Raw genomic sequence first — 20,995 nt, forward strand, 5'->3', positions numbered from 1 at the left:
GAATCAGTAGAGAAGTGTTTACAGGAAATGAAGTTCAGTAGTAGTTTCATGTGGAAGTATGACTCTTTAGGAGTCATAAACAAAGTAAGATTCAAATTCAAATTAAGCCCTTTTATGCATAACTCTAGACCAAACATTGAAAAATATGCCAACCAGTCAGAATGGTTGGAAAATACCTTGATAGATATGGAGAAATAGATGGATACTAGTTACATTCTGCATACTCCAGCCCTGCAGGACAAACATACAAAAAAGACCAGGGAAGAAGGTTCTTGATCAAGCATAGATACAACACATGACAGATTTGAAATCATGTATAGGAAGAAGCCCAAGATAAATCCTGTAAATGAGCAAGAAGAGATAGTTGAGACAGTTGAGACACTTCAAATCATTGATAGAGATATAGTGGTCAGAGAGAGTACAACTCCAGTGGTTTCAGAGGAAACTGATCAACCTTCCACCTCTAATACTCAGAGTATTCATAAACAGCTTAGCAACGAGGTCTCATCATCAAGCAAACCAGCGGATAAGGAAAAATACATAAAGGAGAAATATAAAGAGATCAAATTAAGAAATGAGGCATTGAAAGCTGAAACATATGCCCAATATTTCAAACAGAGTCCTAGCCATCAGAACAGGTTAATGTCAACTTTTGAGATTAAAATTGGTAAAATGAAAATGGCCTTTTTGTAGCCGATAGTCCAGCAGCCTAAGTCATCAGCAGATTACATAAAAACAAAATTTGAAGCTTTGGCCAGGGATGTTCACCCTATTGATCAAATTGAATTTCATAAGTAGGCAAGAGAAATTATCTACTCAACGATGACCAACAAGGCCATGAGTGTTAAGAAACTTCAAAATTCTCTAGACAACATCACATCGTATTTTAAGCTAGAGAAAGCATCCTCACAGGCAAAAGATAACAGAATCAAGTCACTAGAAGACTTGGTTATTGAGATTGTATATAATCCAAATGAAATCAAGGTTGCAGAAAAGCTCATAAAGAAGAAAAATGAAGACATTGTTGCTTTGAAGAAACAACTAAAATTGCCTCCTTCTGAACATCCACAGACCAAGGAGGTTTAGAGAGCCAAAGCCATAAAGATGAGATGATGGACCTCATTCTCCAGCTAAATGCTCAATTCAAAGAAATGGAGAATTAAATGGATAAGTTGGTATAGGAGAAATAAGACACCATTGAAGGAGCTACTGCTACTGCTATTCCTACAGTCACTACAACAGTTCCTTCTACTTTGGCAGCTTCATTGGCCCCATCGCTCCACTAGCTACAACACTTCCAACTCCATCAATCACTACATCAGCAACAGGTTCAACAGCGACAACTCATCCTAGAGATGAAGAAAGTAAATTGGTTAAAGCCATGGAGGATATGTCCATCCAAACCATTGAAATAAATAGACTTAAAGAACAAATAAAAAGTCTAGAGGATGAGAAGAAACTGGCTCAAATTATGCATAAGAATGAAGTTCAGAAGACAAACAGGTTGAATGAAAAGATAGGGAAGCTGGAGAAAGAATTAACACTGAAAGAGCCACTAGCCAAAGAAAAACAACTTTTATGGGCCAAAATCATTGACTCAATCAATCATATTTGGCCATCTATACAGGTGATATTTGAGCAGAATGATTTGGTCAAAGAGGCTTGTGAGGCAATTCAAAGGTTAGAGCCGAACTTGGAAATATGCCAGAAGAAGCCTCAAGAATAATCTAGTTCCTTAACTCAAAGAATAAGTATGAATTGCAGGAGCTCGAAATAACTGACAGAACTGGGACCATACTAGAAGTGAAGAAGGTAATCACCAAGAGGAACCTAATGACACAACTTGAGGATAAATTCCATACAATGTAGCAAGCAATAGTCAGGTTCATGGTCAAATTTGATACTTTGAGGTAGAAAGGTCTACCAAGTCCACTGGTGATTAATGACAGATTGATGCCACATGAAGACTATGATAAGAGAATCAAAGAAGTGGAAAAGGAACAAGATAATAGTTCCTCCATGAAAGGGGTGCCTACAGGGAAGATTCTTTACCAGACTTTTGAGAACCTCTTTTACCTCCAGCATGAAGTAAAACATCTTTTTGTAAACAAGCCTACCTTTGAAAAATACACAGAAATTGATGAAGTCTATAGAAGAATGGTAAATATTAAATTACCAGATACAGAGACTTGGGAAAAGTTAAATGATTTACTATAAAAATGCAAGGTAAACAGTGAATACAGAGCAGTGAAGGTGAAACAACAAATTAGCTTAGTCAAATAGTATTAGATGAAAGAAAGAGATTAAAAGTCAAACGCAGGGTAAAATGATAGCCAGCGTAGAGCAACAACCAAAGAGAGAAAGCAACAAAAGATCAAAACAACAAATCAGTAAAAGAAGGGACAACTAGACCTTTAGTCTCCTAGGTGTCTCTATCTTCTTGCATGAAGATATTTTATTTTCCTTGAATAATTCCTAAAATAGTTTAGGATATTTTGTAACTAGTTTTTGTATAAATACTTCATAATTCGAAGTACAGTGCGTGGATTGCTGAACATTTCTATAGTTACATTGATCAGAAAACCTGAGGGTTTATTGTAAAATTTTTCAAGTCAACAGAGTGGACTGAGTAATAAAGGCATTGCATTACAGGATTCATGTGTTGAGCCACTTCAGTGAAGTATCTTGCATTTTTCAAATTATTATTTTCTTAAGTATTTCACAAACATACATGTTTTTTCTAATTTGAATGAATTATTGGAATATTAATTCATAATTTTTTTAAGTACACTCTGCCATGAAAGTTATTCATTTTTATGTTTTCTTCTAATATCCAGAGTAGAGAATTATTCATTTCTCCCTAGTGTTGGTTGACCTCTTTCATTTCCCACATTATCCAGTTTGAGGAATCCTTAACTGCTCCTTGACCCCGATTGAAAAACCACTTCACCATCTAGCCTAAAAGATCCGAACTTACTTAGCTACCTTGCCCTGTGAACACTATCTTTAGAACTTGATTCAGTGCTATTTTCTTGACTTTTGGACTCCATGGCCCAATGGTAAAAAGACACTTAACTATCCATCTGAATCAGTGATTCCACCACCAAATCAAATCAAAACCCAATCAAGTTTAAATAACTAGCCTAAAATCAATTAACTCAACAAACTGAAATCATAAAGGGAGAGCCCTCTCTGAGCATCAAGAAGGCTAGATCCTGATCTCAAAAGTAGGTTTGTGGTTACCTCTATTATTTTTTTCATGACAACCCTAGGGAAATTTTAGAGTGATAACATATTGGCGACCATACTGGGGACAAGTCTTCATTTTAATAAACATTAAAGGAAATCCTAAATCTCATCTTTGCATCTTAAGGCCATTTTAGGGTTGTTAAAAGGTTTCGTTAAAAAATTTTAAAAATTTAAAATTCTGGCTTCCAAAAGAACATACTATACTAGGGCACATCCAAATCCAAACCCTACTATAATTGTTGATAATCCAAACAAAATCTTAAGAAAAACAATAAAGTAGAAAGTCAAGAGAGTATTAGTCATCTAACCAAAGCAAATTCACTTCCTAAAGAGTTATCAAACTTAGAGGATCTTCAATTTGATTTATCATTTGAGCATTCATTGTTTCATACCAAATTTGAAACTTCAGTCCATGATAATCCAATAGACCCTTCTTTTATTCAATTTATTGAATCAAAGAAGAATATTATACATCTTGATTTAGATCAACATGTTCTAGACACTTTTGACAAACTTGATGCTTTAACCTCAAATTTGATAAGACACATAGATGAAGCTTATTTTCAACAGCGAGTTGAGTTAGCTGCCCTAATCGCTGTTACTCCTAATCCTTCTACCATTCCTTCAGAGCCTGTAAATTCATCTTTATTTAGTACCACCTCATCTATTATTTCCACTACGCTTCATTCCACAGAATCATTCATCCCCAATCTTCCTCTTCATCCTAGATTTTTATTTCCATCCCCAAGCCCTTCAAGCTCAGCTGTAAGCCCTTCAAGTTCATCTTCAAGCACTACCATTTTACCTCCTAGCCAAGCCAGAACCTTAGCCATGGCTACCAAATATGCTCCTTTGACCTTACCAGCTCAAATACATGCCATGCCCTAAGACTACCAGAGAAAAATCTTTCAGTTTGATGGTACTGGTCAATATACTATACAACAACATGTAAATAAAATGAATGATTATTTTGAATTACATGAAATTGATGAAGAAGATGTACAAATGAGATTATTTGCACAAACAATGGCAGGAGATGTCAAGAAATGGTTCAAAGTTTTTCCTGCTAGTCATATTGCTAATTTACCTGATTTCCATAGATCGTTTATCAATAGATGGGAAATAAAGAAGAATCCTTTACGAATATTATCTAAATATGAAAACATTAGAAGAGCTACTAATGAATCTATTTAGGACTATTGTACTAGGTTTAACAGTATTTACAATGTAATCCCTGCAAATTTCAAACCTCCACCATACTTGGCACTAATCAATTTTCCTAATGGTTTTGACACTAATATGTCTTACCAATTGAGAGAAAGAAACCCTCCAACTCTAGAACAAATGCAAAGTGATGCAGTTAGTGTAGAAGCTAACTTGTTGGCTAAAAGAGCTAGAACAAGGAATGAGAGGAGAGTTACCATTAAGGAGGAACCATCCACTTCATATGTTAAGATAGATACTTTGGCTAAAAGTTTAGAAAAGTTAGTGGATAGATTATAAATTATGGAAAAAAAAACACAATGGGATGATCAACAACAAAGCCCTCAAATAATAAATCCAAACTTTAGGAAGAATCCCAATACTGGTAAGCCTAGAGAAGGGCCACTTGATCAAGCAAAGTGCTGCAAATTCTCTCAAGAGAAACCCAAAAAACTTTCACTCCAAAGATTGTAGCTAGTCAAAAAATTGTTGACATTACAGATACTGCTGTCAAAACTTTAGCTGATAGTAAAAAATCAACTGCTGTTAAAACTTCAAAGGAAGTCCAACCTTCAAATACTATTCAGATTTCAACTGCTTCCCAAACTATTCCAAATCAAAAAATTGAAAATAGTAAAACAATGGATACCCAAACACAAACTGAATTACCAACTGAAGATAAGAAGGAAAAGACTACACAAACTCCAATTGCCAAGGAGGAAGTCATTCAGTTAGGCAAAACACAGAATCCATTTAATTTCCAAACTAAAATTGCCAAATTGAAAATATCAGTTCCTTTAACAGAATTGATAAGAAATGATTCCTACAAATCCCAAATCACTGAAACACTGAATATAGATGAAGGAGAAGACTCTGTTAATCTAAATGGTGACCAACCAGGGTTAATATTTGGTCCTGAAGTAAATGGAAAACATGAAAAAAGTGGTGTCCCTCCATTCTACATTAGCTTGACTATTCATGATCAAATCTTACACAATGCTATGTTAGATTCAGGAGCATCCCACAATATAATGCCAAAAGAAATCATGGAAACATTGGATTTAAATATAGCCAGACCATACAAAGATATTTTCTCTTTTGATTCTAGTAAAGTCAAGTTCCTGGGCCTAATAAAAGACTTGTGCGTTACTCTAGTTCAATACCTAGGTAAAAGTATTGTCATGGATATTGTAGTTGCTGATATCCTCCAAAGTATGGACTGCTATTGTCTTGCTCATGGGGAGCAAAATTGCAGGGATCTCTATAATTAGACATGTCTTAAGCCCCACAATTTCAATATTTGGTCAATCCAAAAAGATTTATAGAGAAACTTTAATGAAATACATGGTTAGTAGTACAGATAAACCACAGAACTATCCTATTTATTCTGTACATTCTGATGTGGATTCTTTCATTTTATGTAATTCAGACACTAAAAAGGACAATAACACAATTGTCAAACAAGAACATAAAGAACCTAACAGTAAAAGTATATTTCATGAATCTAGGTAGAACTTAGACTTTGATGGTTCAATGAATAGATTAGGAGTAGGTGCAGGAGTTTGGATTCATAACATGGAAAATAATCATTTTGAAGGTCATGCCTTTATATTAAACTTTAAATGCACAAACAACATGGTAGAGTATGAAGCTTTAATCTTAGGATTGCAAATTGTAAGAAATCTTGGAGCCAAGAGAGTTTGTATCATGGGAGACTCTGAATTGATCATAAAACAAATTAGAGGAGAGTATTCTGTGAATAATCCTAGACTTAGCCAATACAGAGAAACTATTCTAGATCTGATTAAAGAACTTCTTGAAATTGATTTTGCTGCTATTCCTAGGAAACAAAACATGCAAGCTCACAGTTTGGCTACTTTTGCCAACACTTGTAGATTACCTTTTCAGACCAATCACCACTACACTACAGAGGTGAGATATAGGCCTATTATACTTGATAATCTGAAATATTGGCAGATTTCTTCACAAGATTCTCAAATCTATGATTTTATGAATGTTGAAGGAGAATTCCAAAACTGTAACATAGATAATTATTGTACAATAGATGACACCATGGATAATGAAATAGATATAAATGTTGTAGATGTAAATAAACCCAATAATTGACTAAAGTAGAAATAGATAACTTAGAAAAAGTTGAAATAAAAGAATTAGTTAATCATGATTATGAGATTTTAAACCTTAAAAGTAACATTTTGCCTAAGGGATTAGTCCCATTAGAAGATCTATTTGACTCAAATGATGTAGCTAGGAAACAAAAAATGGAGCCTTTAAGATCAGACATAGAAGAATGCAACCTAGGAACAGAAGAAAAACCTAAGCTTGTTAAGCTATCCAAAGCATTACCTCTAGCTGAAAAGCTAAAATACATAAGTTTGTTTAAAGAATTTCAATATGTCTTTGCCTGGAGTTATGAAGACCTCAAGTCTTATGACACCAACATTATTCAACATAAGATACCCATCAAAGAAGATCAGAAACCCTTCAAACAAAAGCTTAGGAGAATTAATCCAGTTCTTATGCCATTAATTGAAAAAGAAGTAAAAAGGATGTATGAGGCACAAATCATAGCACCAATTAGATATTCAGGTTGGGTCTCTAATTTGGTCACCACTAGAAAGAAAACAGGCAAAATCAAACTCTGTGTTGATGTCAAAAACATGAACAAAGTATCACTAAAGGATAATTATCCCCTTCCAAAAATGGACCATATTCTCCAGAGGGTAGTAGGGTCATCCAAAATTTTATTAATTGATAGATTCCCTGGATACAACCAAATCCTAGTTTAGCCAGAGGATCAAGCAAAGACTGCATTTACCACTCCCTTGGGTACTTTCATGTATTTGAAGATGCCTTTTGGATTGATGAATGCTGGAGAAACTTTCCAAAGAGCAATGGACATAGATTTTCCAAAATAAATCCATGATTTTTTAATTGTTTACCAAGATGACATCACAGTGTTTTCCAACTCAGATAATGAACATCTAGATCACCTTGGACTAGTTTTATTAAATGTAGAAAATTTGGTATTCCTTTGAATCCCAAGAAGACACTCTTTGGTCTAGAAGAAGGTAAACTCTTAGGACACATAATTTCAAAAGAGGGCATTAGAATCGATCCAGCTAGAATAGAGGCAATCCTAAACATCAGTCATCCTAGAAACATTAAATAATTGCAATCATTCTTAGGTAAAATAAATTTTCTTAGAAGATTCATTTCTAACTTAGTAGAACTAATCAGAGAATTGAATAACAGATTAAAGAAAGATTCAATACTTAAGTGGACAGTAGAGGCTAAGCATTCTTTTGAGGCAATCAAAGAAGCCCTCACTAAAACACGTCCTCATAAGTCCCAATTTCAAAAAAGATTTTATACTTTTTTCTTTTGCTTCAGAACATACTATTGTAGCAGTCTTGTTGCAAAATAATAATCAATGTTATGAGCAGCCTATTGCATTTTTCTGCAAATCTTTGAGAGATGCTACACTAAAGTATAATATAATGGAAAAACAAGCACTTGCTTTAGTGAAGGCTATTAAAGATTTCAGAGTGTACATTTTATACTCACACATCATTACATATGTTCCAAATTCAGTAGTAAAGGACATTCCAACATAGGATGGGCCTTAAGGAAAGAGAGGCAAATGGATTGCCACTATTTTGGAGTATGATATTGAAATAAAACCCACAAAACTAATCAAAGGCCAAGGTTTAGCTAAACTCATGGCTGAATCGAACTGTTAGGCCTTAGATATAAATTTCATTGGTGCTCTAGATGATCAGGAAGAGATGGCGACTCCACAGACTAGTGAAGCTTTTTTAGATTCACCTTGGTATACAGATATCATATTTGTTCTATTAAATTTACAATCTCCTCTTAGTTTATCTAGAACTAAAGGTAGATTTTTGAAAATGAAATCAATGAAATATTGTATCATAGACAATGCTTTATTTTGGAAAGATAAGGGTGGCATTTTGTTGAATTGTTTATTAAAAGATGAAGCTAACAAAGTTATGCAAGAATTTCATGTAGGGGATTGTAGAGGACACCTATACTAGAAAACAACTGCTGATAAGATTTTAAGGGAAGGTTTTTACTGGCCCACCCCTTTTGTAGATGTTAGAAAATATGTGACCTCCTATCACAAATGCCAAATCTTTGAAGGCAAGAAATAGATATTACCTTTGCCCCTCAAACCCATCTCCACAGAAATCCCATTTCAGCAATGGGGTCTAGACTTCATTGGTGAAATTCACCCATCCTCCTCAGCCCAACATAAATGGATTTTGATAGCCACTTTTTACTTTACTAAATGGATAGAATCCATCCCTTCTAGACAAGCCACAGATTCTGTCATCATCTCATTCCTTGAAAACAATATCCGTTCAAGATTTGAAGGCCCATAAAATCTCATTACTGATAATGCAGCTGCTTTCAAATCCAAGAAAATAATAGACTTTTGTAACAGATACCACATTACACTTGGTCATTCCACAGCCTATTACCCTCAAGGTAATGGGCTGGCATAATCCTCAAACAAAAGCCTTGTGAATATCATCAAGAAATTGTTGGAAGACAGTAAGAAGACCTGGAACAAAAAATTGGTTAATGCCTTGTTGGCAGACAAACTAACTACCAAAAAATCCATTGGTACATCTCTTTATCAGCTAGGATATGGAATGGATGTTGTTTTTCCATCCTATTTAGGAGTACCAATGATGAAAATGATTCAAGAACTGCAAGTAGAATCAAATGATATCCAAAGGAGGATAAATCAGACAATACATTTGTAGCAAATCAGGGAAGAAGTCTATTCCAAATCCCAAGTGATCAAAGATAAAATCAAAAAGTTTTTTGACAATATAACCAAAGCTGATGATTTTTACATAGGTGACAAAGTACTCAAATGGGATTCCAGGAGAGAAGAAAAGGATAAACATGGTAAATTTGATTTCCTATGGCAAGGCCCTTATATGGTTATAGAGGTAACAATGCATTTTACTTGAAACAATTAGATGGAACAAATCTACCAGGTGGACCAATCAATGGTAGAATGTTGAAGCATTAATTATCCCCAGATTAACATTAGTTCCATTGTTTACTTTTCTCATTGTACCTAACATTGAAAAGTTTAGATTGGAATGGATTATTATCTTTTGAGGTTGAAGACCAAAGAGAAGGCCCTAAGCTTTGAAAGGTGTACCATCATATGTATGAATAAAGTAGATCACAGAGAAGCAGTTACAAGGCAAGCACAATCAAAGTTTCAAAGGCTACTGATCTTAAACTTCTTGACATTTCACCAGGAAATGCCATCCCCATGTGGAGCCACTGTTAGGGTCCTATAATAATAGGATTCATAATTTTGAATTGGATATGATTAATCTTGTAATATTGTACATAATTTTGCTTTCTGCAAAATGTTCTCCCATATTAAAAATAAAAAATTTAAAGAGGGTAAGTCCTAAAAGAAAAATCAAAGGAGTAAAAGAAAAGGATCAAAAAAGAAAATAAAATATGAACCCCACCAAAAAGAGATAAAAAATAGATTCTGAAAGCGATGCAAATTCAAATGCCACTACTTTTTACTTTATTAGGCAAAATAAGATTGTGTGCAGCATGTCAAAATGCCACAATCCATGATGATCAAATAGTTTAATCTTGATTCATTCATGCTTTAAATTTCATGCTGATAGATAGAGAAATAAAGATCTAGCCAAATTGTTTAATATTGGCAGATCAATAGTTAGGTAGAGAATAATAAGGAGCTCATTAGTTTAATCTGAGCCCTTGGAAGTTATAAGGTTAGAATTAGATAGTTTGCTTATCAAAGAGAAAGAAATCAAGGGTCAGCAAGTTCAAATGCACCCAATAAATGAAGAGAAAATGCTAGGGTAAATAAGGGTAGGTAGAAGAGGTTTTGAAATGCACAAGGTTACTAGCTCAAATGCACCTTCATCATGCTTAAATCCTATGTTTCATTTGTAGGAGGAACTATCAAAGGAAAGAGGACATTCACAAAAGTTGTGTATTACTTTGGGTATTTACCCTAAAAAGTTCTATATGATTTTAGGCCTAAATACTAAAAATCATTCACTAATATCCTCTCATTTCACTAAACCCCTCACATCTCTAAATTCTCCTCCATTACCCCTTCATTACTTTTCATTCACTAATTTCCCCTTTTTGATTCCAAAGGACCCTTCCCTTTCATTTCCTCTTATTTTAACACATTTCCATTGTAAAAAACTTTTCCCTTTATTTTGACCCTTCCCTCTTCATTTCCCCTTGTAGTAACCCTTTCATTTCATTTTAACCCTTTTTCCATTTGTTTCACACCTTTCCCTAGACATTACCCTTTCAAAATCATTTTCCCCTTATTAATTTCCCTTTTTCCCTTAAAAACCCACTAAACCCCCTTATCCTAAGTTATTTTCTAACCTATAGTCCCCCTTTATGTATTTAAGCCCCCACGTTATAATTCCTCGACCCTCACTAAACCTTTGAATATATTTAACTCGCTGCATTATTTATCCCTGGGCCCTCGCCAACCACACCCTGACTCAGCCCTTACAACTCCACCGTGCAATAACCCTCTGATCAACCACTTCCAGATCTGATGGCCCATATCTATATCGCATACTCCCATCATCCGACTATTAAAATCCGAAAAGCAAGCGAGATTCGCGGTTTTTCCCGAGCGCCCTTTTGCTATGTGGTAGCCCGAAGTTATATCGCGTGCTCTCAAAAAATACCTCCCTTCACTCAAAAGCGATGCGATATGCCATAAAACCGCCTCCCTGTGTAAAAGCAACCACCTACTATTCATACATTAATCCCACACCCAAAAGTTAATCGTTGTTGATTAAAAACAAAAAAAAGCCCCCTTTTCACTCTTTTCTCTGTTATTTTGTTGTAAAATACTTTTGTCAACCAATTCTAATGCCCGGGAATTCTGGTCAATCATTTTTTACCCATTTACAACATGAAGACCATGCAGACTCCAAATTGAATCAGTACACAGACAATTGAAGCCTCAGAAACCTCCGCTACTATCACAGAACCTTGACTGCACACCAGATATCTGTTTTCCAGGTATTATTGAAAGAACTAGAAAGGCCCTCTATTTAAGCTCTGCACAGTAATTAATAAAATGTTAATTAATTGAATGAATTAAAAACCTTGCGAAACTGAAGAAACCCACTGTGCATCCGAAGAAAACCTTTTCTGCAGGCTATATTCACCCTTCCCATTATTCCACAAGTCTCGAGCTTACTCCTTAAGCCAGATAAACAATAATTGAATAGAATAAACCAAATTATGGCTTCCCAATGCATTCTAAATGAGAAACCCCTGCAAACCCCTCACCTGGATGTTGACCACCTCCCATTGGCTGACAACAATTTCCAAATCAAATACACAGTTTCCCCCAACCATCTATTGAAACTCCACTGTTGGAGTAAAGAAAAATTCCTGAACCAAAATGATGACATTCATCTTTGGGAATCAAATTTTCGCAAATAATTGTTCCCATAGGTATACCAGTTCCCTGAAATCATCCACTTGTGCCAACTCTACTATATCACAAGCCAAAGATACATAGTCTCTCCTAACCAACAGATTTTGTTTACAATCACTACAGAGTCAAAAGAATAAATGGTGCAGATCCAGCCAAACCCAAATGAAACCCCATTTTCCATTGAAAAGCTACATGAACTCTACTTGAAGCTGGACCTTCCCAAGAGGTCTCAAATCTTTCAAAATTCCATCATAAAAGAGTCTCGTACTCCTATAGATAGTCCTCCATAATCTACCACCATTTTCTTTGAGAGGGCTAGAAAAATTGTAACCATGCTCTCTTGCATTCTAGGATATACCACTGATGAGCATGTAGATGAGCCTATACTTGCTTTCCTCTCTATTTTTTCCCAGGAAAGCCTCCAATTACAGTCTTTAATTTTTCCTAGTTCTTGGTAGACAGAATCCATGATCAATTGATAAAACTACCAAATGAAAGAGTATTCAAATACTCTTCAATATTGTTCCACATGTTCTTGTATTTCCAATCAGATCTTCAGTCCACATTCAGAAGCTAGACACTAAGGGCCATCCTAGATCTATCATCTTTTGGACACCCTTAATCCAAAAATGTTCCACCGTTTTCAGCTACAAGGAGTTCATTGATTCCTTTGTTCATCTAGTTGTAAATATGCTAAGCAATAGAAATCAACCCAGGATAAGTGATTAGATAAAGAGAGTTTTTTAGTTGTCTAAGAACAATAGAATAAGAGACTGGTATTTATACTAGGACTACACTGAAATCAGAATATATGGATGCCAACTCACTCCCTATAAGTTTCCCAAATATCTTCCCATGATGATATATGCATTAGAATATATCAAGAAGATTATAAACTCAGATGATGTGAATTTCCTATCAGCTAGGAAGAAAACACAGTTCAAGATAAAAAACCAGCTTGGTCCTTCTATCTATAATAATAGGGAGGCTGGAGAAGAAGCAGAGAAGTGTTTACGGGAAATGAAGTTATGTAGCAGTTTCATGTGACAGTATGATCCTTTAGGAGTCATAAACAAACTAAGACTCAAATTAAAATTAAGCCCTTTTATGCATGACTCCAGACCAGACATTGAAAAATATGCCAACCAGTCAAAATGGTTGGAAAATACCTTGATAGATATGGAGAAATAGATGGATACTAGTTCCATTCTGCATACTCCAGCCCTGCAGGACAAAAATACAAAAAATACCAGGGAAGAAGCTTCTTGCTCAAGCATAGATATAACACATGACAACTTTGAAATCATGTACAGGAAGAAGCCCGAGCTAAATCCTGTAAATGAGCAAGAAGAGCAAAAAGAGATAGTTGGGACAGTTGAGACACTTCAAAACATTGATAGAGATACAATGGTGAGAGAAAGTACAACTCCAGTAGTTTTAGAGGAAACGCATCAACCTTCGACCTCTAATACTCAAATTATTCATAAACAACTTAGCATTGAGGTCTCATCATCAAGCAAACTAGTGGATAAGGAAAAAGACATAAAGGAGGTATAAAGAGATCAAATTAAGAAATGAGGCATTGAAAGTTGAAACATATGCCCATTATTTCAAACAGACTCCTAACAATTAAAATAGGTTAATGTCAGCTTTTGACATTAAAAATGGTAAAATGAAAATGACCATTTTCAGCCTACAGTGCAATAGCCTAAGTCACCAACAAATTACAAAAAAACAGAATTTGAAGTTTTGGGCAGGGATGTTCACCTTATAGATCAAATTTAATTTTATAAGTAAGTAGGAGAAATGATCTACTCAATGATGAACAACGAGGCCATGAGTGTCAAGCCCACGAGTTGAGCGTGCCACATGGACACGTTGATGCAATGGGTTGACTGGAGTTGGCACGGGCAAACAACGGGCGAGGGCATCTGAGGGTGTTTGTCCGAACGACCGTGCGAGGGCATCAGGCTGAGAAACCGGGCGAGGGTGTCTGAGGGCGTTTGTTCAAACGACCGGGCGAGGGTGTAGGGCTGAACGACTAGGTGAGGGCATCGAAGGGAATTTGTCCGAATGACCAAATGAAGGAGACACAATAGTTGGGTCGGCTGGTGGGTGAGCCGACTCGTTTGAAAATTAAAAAGAAGGAATGTATGGTGGTCGGCCAAACATGGAGTCAACGATTCATGGAGGGCGAGCTATATATATGGATGTGGTTTGGAATTAGCTAAGGCATCAAATCAAATGCACAGTTCAGAGCGTTCAAGGGTGGAACAAGGAGAAAGTGCAAAGGTTGGTCTGAAATCCAGGCAAAGGTGCAGGCGGACGAAGTGCAGGGCCGAAGCACCCAAGCTAAGGAAAACTCATACAAAGTCATCTGGGTGAAGGCGTCATGCAGGAAAATCATGCGAGGGCATCGGGTGAAGGTGTCGTGCAGGAAAGTCGTGCAAAGTCATTGGGTGAGGGAGTCATTCAGGAAAGTTGTGTGAAGGAATCGGGCAAGGGCGTCATGTAGAAAATTCGTGCGAAGGCATCGGATGAGGGCATCATACAGAAAATTTATGCAAAGTCATCGGGCGAGGGTGTCGTTCAGAGAAGCCATTCGAAGTCATTGGGCAAGGGCGTTCATGGAGGGTCGTTCAAGGGCGTTTAGGTAGGATTGTTTGAGGTCGTTCGAGGGTGCGGCAGGGCATCCGTTCGAATAGTCGTTCGAGGGCACGACAGGGCATCCACCCGAATGACCCGAGTTGGGAAAATGGTGAACCAGGTGAAACCTTGAATAGGTGACACGACCCGCCGGTGGACGAGTTAGGCATCCGGTGGAAGCGCCCGACGAGTTGGTCGAGCTAAACAGAATGCATTCGGGTGAACGTGCGGAGGCAAACGATGAGTTGGGCAAGAGTCGTGCGACGACCATGTGGGCGTGCCGACGAGCTAGGCAATCGAGTTTGGAAATGAATGTAAAATTTGGCTAAGTGTAAATTTGGGGTTTCCTCAAGATTTAACTTGTATATATATTGATTATTCGGGCAGACTCATTATAAGGAGTTGCCCCTCCCTTTATATTGTTGTGCATTTATGTGTTAATGGTTTCACTGTGTATAAGGGAAACATAATACTTGGTAAAGAAGAAAATAAACTAAGTATCGAAAGTTAGGCACAGTCCACGATCACAAGTATGGGCGAAAAGAAAGTGGTCGATGGTGTTGCACCTCGCTATAGTGTCGTTGGAAGAGTACCGCCAGTGTAGGGGCGTGGCAGGTGGTATCATAGTTGATTGACGATGAAGAGCTAATCCCAATGCATTATCGTGATAGGTGGTATTAGAGCTAGTTCAGAAATATGGAAGGGTGATTCAGGTTTGCAAAGGGAAGTGTAATACTTTGTGACAGTTTTAGCAGAGGTGAAGCATCGTGCTTGGGCCAAGCTGAATGAAAAGACATGGCAAGTTTGGAAGAATGTGAAGGGAAGCTCTTGCTGACCTTAAACAGGTTGAAGCAAATGAAAGAAGAGAACCCATGGATTCGAGATAAACTTGAAGTCTTGGAAATGAATGTTGAAGACAAACTTCTTCGACTTGGTTGGGCAATGGAGTAGGATGAAGCTGCAGATTGCGATGACGAAGAAGAGGAAGTCGTGATAGTTGAGAATGTTGCAGATGTGACAACGATGGAGGATGAACTTGAGATTGATCAAGTTGGACCAGGATCATGCAGTTTGTAGACATTGATGGATGAGGAAACTCACATGGAGGGACCTCATGATGAAGTAAGTATTATTGATACTTGTGTTTCAGTTGAGCTTTTGGTAGATGAAACATATCCAGGGAAGAGCAAAATCAGTCTGCCGATGCTAGGGAGGATCTTACCATGGATGTCTACGATGAGACCTTTTATGCAGAAGCAAGGACCATTGACTGTTGTAGGACTTGTTGGGGTTGTTTATGACCTTATGGTAGAAGGTGCAAAGGCCCGTGACAAGGGAGGAACGTGATGATCATTGCGGAAGAATGGGTCATGCTTTAGCCACATGGAGAATTGGCTAAGTGCCCAACATGACTCATGGATAGATTGGAGGAGGGCACACACTTGAGTATGATGATACTTGGGTGGACTTCTCATGGTCGAGACCAAGAGGAAGCCTTGGTGGAACCTTTAGTGGGGGAGCCATGGTGGAAGAGACTCATGTGATGATGATGATATGGTTGGGTGACCGAGTTCACTAGACTAGATTGCAGCGCTTGGATGAGCATGATCGATTGTTGTGATGGGTCTACTTAGTTGGACAACATGGGAAAATTGAGTCATGGACATTAGGTTGGAGACATAGAGCATGTCAGTCTTATGTAGGAGCACTTGTAGAGGTGTCACTTATGGGCATCCAATGAGGAGTGCCAAGGCAGGGATATTGTGCAAGTAGATTTGCTGGTATGACATGGAGATGTTTTACTTATGAGTTGATGGAGAGGTTGTGCACTCTTGTACAACAAGGCCATGGACTAGTTGGATTTGTGAGCAGACTATGGGGCATTCCTACTACATGAAGAGCTGAGGCATCTTGTAGAGACCTTTGGGCCGAGACATGTATGCTTGTTGGGATGTTGGTTGGAGATGATTCATGGAGCTCATGATGACATGAGGTTGTGACTTTTGGGGACTTCATATATGGTGGACTGAGAGGATCTGATGCATTGAGGAGCTGAGGTCAGGGACTTTGATGCAGGATGGGTTGCATACTTTTGAGTACATGTATGGGTGTGCTTGAAAGAGTGACTTGATGTGGAGGATCAATATGAGACACTTTGGAGTGATGGAGTTACAATGATGATGATTCCTTGGTGGCAACACTTGGGCATGGGTTGAGCTGAGATTTAACCACTTCTGACACATGGGAGCTGATTGATCTATGATCATGGGAAACACATGGGAGATGAGACGAGTGTATGCTTATTTTTATGGCAGACTTGAGGGATGGTGCATTACAGATATGATGGAGGTTGCTTCATGGACTTGGATGTGGCACATCGAGAGTCGGGTTTGATGAGATGATCTCTTCACTTTGAGGAGATGAATTTTACACATATGGATGATGATGTTGGGATAGATGCGGCTGATTTCATGCAGCACATTGATACCAAACATCATGGACAACATGTTTCAGATGAGATGAGGACCACTTCATGGCCCTAGACATGGCTTATATGGAGATGGATTCTTGATCGAGTTGATGTTGTGATAGGAGTCTGAGAAATAACTGATGATGGCATAAGGATGTGCATTCTTATGGTTTAAGCATGATAGTTGGACTGATCACCCGACTAGTTAAAATCATGGGGTCTAGAAGTATGTAGAGATGTGTTAGCATTGTGTTGGAGTATCATGGTAGTAGTTCACACGATGATGATACATGATGGAGTCAATACGATATGTTGCAGTGAAGCAGTATGCAGAGATTGTGACAGGATGTGATTGATGATCATGGATTGAGGAGACTTTCCGATTTATGGAGACATGAGCCTTTAATGGTTTGTGTGATGACAGAGCAAAGGCAGGCAGCATGGGCATCTTTGGATGTTGGAGCTAGCAACACTTTTGTGATGTTGTACGATGGTTTTGTCGAGGACGACAACCATTTAGAGTGGGGGAGTATGTCAAGCCCACGAGTCAGGTGTGCCGAACAAACACACTTAACCAATGGGTCGATGGGAGTTGGCATGGGCGAACAATGGGTGAGGGCGTCCAAGGGCGTTTGTCCAAATGACCATGCGAGGGCATCGGGTTGAACAACCGGGCGAGGGTGTCCGAGGGTGTTTGTTCGAACGACCGGGCGAAGGCATCAGGATGAATGACCAGGCAAGGGCATTCGAGGGTGTTTTTTTGAACGACCAAATGAAGGAGACACGACAGTTGGGTCGGCCGATGGGCGAGCCGACTCGTTTGAAAATTAAAAAGAAGGAATGTATGGTGGTCGGCCAAGCATGGAGTCACAATGATTCATGGAGGGTGAGCTATATATATGGGCGTGCTTTGGCATTAGCTAAGGCATCAAATCAAACACACAGTTCAGAGCATCCAAGGGTGGAACAAGGAGAAAGTGTGAAGGTTGTTCTGAAATCCGGGCGAAGGTGCAAGCGGACGAAGTGCAGGGCTAAAGCACCCGAGCCAAGGAAAACTCGTGCGAAGTCATCTACGCGAAGGCGTTGTGCAAGAAAATCGTGTGAGGGCGTCAGGAAAAGGCATCGTGCAGGAAAGTCGTGCGAAGTCACCGGGTGATGGCATCGTTTACGAAAGTCATGCGAAGGCGTCAGGCGAGGGTGTCGTGTAGAAAATTCGTGTGAAGGCATCGGGCGAGGGCATCATGCAGAAAATTCGTACGAAGTCATTGGGCGAGGGCGTCGTTCAAAAAAGTCATTCGAAGTCATCGGGCAAGGTCATTCGTGAAGGGTCATTCGTGCAGGGTTGTTCGAGGGTATTCAGGCATGGTTGTTCAAGGTCGTTCAAGGGTGTGACAGGGCGTTCATTCGAACAACCGTTCAAGGGCGCGGCTGGGCATCTGCCCGAACGACAAGAGTTGGTCGAATGGTGAACCGGGTGAAACCTTGAACAGGTGACACAACCCTCCGATGGACGAGTTGGGCGTTTGGTGGAAGTGCTCGATGAGTTGGATGACCTGAACAGAATGCATTCAGGTGAACATGCAGAGGCAAATAATGAGTTGGGCAAGAGTTGTGTGGTGACTTTGTGGGCATGCCTACGAGCTGGGCAACCGAGTTTGCCGATGAATGTAAAATTTGACTAAGTGTAAATTTGGGGTTTCCTCAAGATTTAACTTGTATATATATTGATTATTTGGGCAGACTCATTATAAGGAGTTGCCCCTCCCTTTATACTGTTGTGCATTTATGTGTTAATGGTTTCACTATGTATAAAGGAAACATAATACTTGGTAAAGAAGAAAATAAGCTAAGTATTGAAAGTTAGGCGTAGTCCATGATCGCAAGTATTGGTGAAAAGAAAGTGGTCAGTGGTGTCGCACCTTGTTATAGTGCGGTTGGAAGAGTACCGCTAGAGTAGGGGCATGACCCGAGTTGGTCGAACGGTGAACCGGGTGAAGTCTTGAACGGATGGCACACCCACCGGTGGGAAAGTTGGATGAGTTAAATGAAACGCATTTGGGTGAACGTGCGGAGGCAAACGACGAGTTAGGCAAGAGTCGTGCAGTGATCATGCGAGCGTATCGATGAGCTGAGCTAACCGAGTTGTGCTGGTGAATGTAAAAATATTCTAAGTGTAAATTTGGGGTTTTCTTAAGATTCAACTTGTATATACATTGATTATTCGGGCAGACTCATTATAGGAAGTTGCCCCTCCCTTTATACTATTGTGAATTTATGTGTTAATGCTGTTTATGGTGAATGTTAATGGTTTTCACTATGTATAAAGGAAAACATAATACTTGGTAAAGAAGAAAATAAACTAAGTATCGAAAGTAGGCGCAGTCCACGATCACAAGTATTTGGTGAAAAGAAAGTGGTCGGTGGTGCCGCACCTCGCTATAGTGCGGTTGGAAGAGTACCGCCAGTGTAGGGGCATGACAATGAGTGTTCAAAAACTTCAAAATTCTCTAGACAACATCACAACACAGTTTAAGCTAGAGAAAGCATCCTCACATGCAAAAGATAACAAAATCAAGTCACTAGAAGACTTGGTTATTGAGATTGGATATAATCCAAAATGACATCAAGGTTGTAGCAAAGCTCATAAAGAAGAAAAATAAAGACATTGTTGCTTTGAAGAAACAACTAAAATTGCTTCCTTCTGAACATCCATAGACCAAGGAGGTTCTAGAGAGCCAAATCCAAAAAGATGAGAGGATGAACCTCATTCTCCAACTAAATTCTCAATTGAAAGAAATGGAGAATGAAATGGATAAGTTGATACAGGAGAAACAAGCCACCATTGAAGCAACTACTACTACTGATATTCCTACAGTCAGTGTAGCAGTTCCTTCTACTTTGGCAGCTTCATTTGCCCCATTAGCTCCACTAGCTACAACACTTCCAACTGGATCAACCACTACATCAGCAACAGGTTCAACAACAGTAGCTCATCTTAGAGATGAAGCAAGTAAACTAGTTAAAGCCATGGAGGATATATCCATCCAAACCACTGAAATAAATATACTTAAGGAGAAAATAAAAAGTCTAGAGGATGAGAAGAAACTGACTCAAATTATGCATAAGAATGAAGTTTAGAGGACAAACAGGGTGAATGAAAAGATAGGGAAGTTAGAGAAAAAATTAACACTGAAAGAACCACTACCCCAAGCAGAACAACTTTTATGGGCCATTATCATTGACTCAGTCAATGATATTTGGCCATCTATACAGGTGATATTTGAGTAGAATGATTTGGTCAAAGAGGCTAGTGAGGCAATTCAAAGGGTTAGAGTTGAACTTGGAAATATGCCAGAAGAAGCCTCAAGAATAATCCAGTTCCTTAAATCAAAGAATAAGTATGAATCGCAGGAGCTGGGAATAGCTGACATAACTGGGACCATATTAGAAGTGAAGAAGGTAATCACCAAGAGGAACTTGATGACACAACTTGAGGATAAATGCCATACAATGGAGTAAGAAATAGCCAGGTTCATGGTCAAATTTGATACAGTGAGGCAGAAAGGTCTACCTAATCCACTGGTGATGAATGAAAAATTAATGCCACATGAAGACTATGATAAGAGAATCAGAGAAGTGGCAAAGGAATAAGCTAATAGTTCCTCCATGAAAGGGATGCCTACAAGAAAGGTCCTTTACGAGACTTTTGAGAACCTCTTTTACCTCCAGAATGAGGTAAAACATGTTTTTGTAAACAAGCCCACCTTTGCAAAATACACAGAAACTAATGAAGTCTATAGAAGAATGGTAAATATTAAATTACCAGATACAGAGACTTGGGAAAGTTAACTGATTTACTGTAAAAAAGCAAGGTAAATAGTGAATAC

This window comes from Pinus tabuliformis, chromosome J (genome assembly GCF_031772625.1).
Source record: "Pinus tabuliformis cultivar Carrire ecotype Pingquan chromosome J, CPIR1, whole genome shotgun sequence".
In the NCBI taxonomy this organism is placed as follows: Eukaryota; Viridiplantae; Streptophyta; class Pinopsida; order Pinales; family Pinaceae; genus Pinus; species Pinus tabuliformis.